Source organism: Pinus tabuliformis, chromosome 2_2 (genome assembly GCF_031772625.1).
Source record: "Pinus tabuliformis cultivar Carrire ecotype Pingquan chromosome 2_2, CPIR1, whole genome shotgun sequence".
NCBI classification, from domain to species: Eukaryota; Viridiplantae; Streptophyta; class Pinopsida; order Pinales; family Pinaceae; genus Pinus; species Pinus tabuliformis.
The window spans coordinates 77,447,792-77,449,561 of record NC_142300.1 but is presented as its reverse complement, the minus strand read 5'-3'; positions in this window follow the sequence as shown (position 1 = coordinate 77,449,561).

Genomic DNA, 1,770 nt, shown 5'->3' with positions numbered 1-1,770 from the left:
TAAAGATCAGGAAGGCAGAGGAGCCATAGTCATGGCTTCTGATGCCCTGGAAAACTACCTAGATCATAGGAGATGAGGTAGACTAGAAGAAGTATTCTACAGAACTACATCCACTTTGACATAATACCATATGCCCTGTTATTATTCCTTAAAAAAATCAAAATTTGAAAATTCAAGTGTCCTAACCATAAATTCCAAAGAACACTATTTACTTCCTTTGTCGCATTCAAACTATGTGAGTTGCTTGAATAAAAAAGGGCTTGAAAATTATGTCTTCAGTAATTTATTCTCTTGCTATAATTTCATTTTTAGTCAAGTTATGCATGATTGCACATTCTTTATTATCAAATATTAACTTTTAGTTTTTCTCCAACATCTATCCCATATAAAGTATATTCTTTCGCAATGTTGATGTTGGCAATTTGCCATGGATAAGCTTATTTTCGACATGCAATGCTACAATTGCAACTATACCTTTCCCTTTCACTTTTAAGACACTATCATCACCAAATATGATTCTACCATAATAAGTGTCATTAATTATATTAAACAACTCATCCTTAGATGTCAAATGAGTTGAGGGTCTCGAATCAATATATCATGCATAAGTTTCTTGATTGTGTGCCATCAAACTTTATATGAATAACTTATCATTTTTAATTTACTCAACAACTATGTTAACACCTTTATGTTCATTATCTCTCAGTTATTCATAGAAATCTTCATCAAGCTCACTAAATTTGTGATAATAATAATACTATGGTCCTTGTCTTTCTTGATATCCATTTGTGCTCCCATCTCTTTCTCTTCTTTTTACATGAGATCCTTCTTTGCTTCCTCCTCTAAATTGACTTGAACTTCTTCCTCTACCTCTTGAAATGAATTCATATTCTTGTGAATTTTTCTTATTTGTATTCTAATTCTGAATCAATTGATTATGAACTTATCCTGTACTTCTTCCTCGTCCCCTATTCTTTTTGGAGAATGCATTTTCCATGTTCTCGTTTGAAGAAATCTCTTCAAGAACTAATAAATATCCACTTAATTCATCAATAATAACCATCAACTACTAATTCCCATAGATTTTTGTTGATAAGCATTGGTTCCATTCTTTTTCTCTAGTAAAAGTACATTATTTTTCTCTAGTAAAAGTACTTAAAACTTGTGAGCTTTGAAGAACTATATTATTTGTCACCATAAAAAAGAATGAAGAAGAAAAAAAAAGCAAAGAGAACACATATATTGTCCCACTCCAACTGAGGACATGAACAACTTTAAAAAAAAATGCGACTCAACCACCACCAAAAAGAGCTTTTTTATTAAATAGAGAATACAATGAAGTGTGTTATTCAAGCTCCATTAGTTGCACATCCTCCATGCTTTCACAGATAAATCCACTCGCTCAATCAGTATCATCTTTTTTTCCCATCCTTTGAGTCTCTCGTCCACATAGATACTCACACTTCCACGTAGTCACGCACTTCAATCTTACGCACCACAAAACCCACAACACTTTGGACGCAACTTATTTTCAATGCAGACCTTAGAAATTTATATAGGTTTTCACACAGTCTAGTTCTATCTCTCATATAATGGTCATATCACACCGTGCTCTAATACCAAAATGAAGTAATATTATATCAATAAAATGGAGCAATGCAAAAAAATAACAATAATAAGACAAGCTCAAATAGCCTGGAACATACAACAAGTGTCAGAGAATCCTGTGCATATTGCCATCTATGCAATGCATAAGAAGTGGCTGCCATT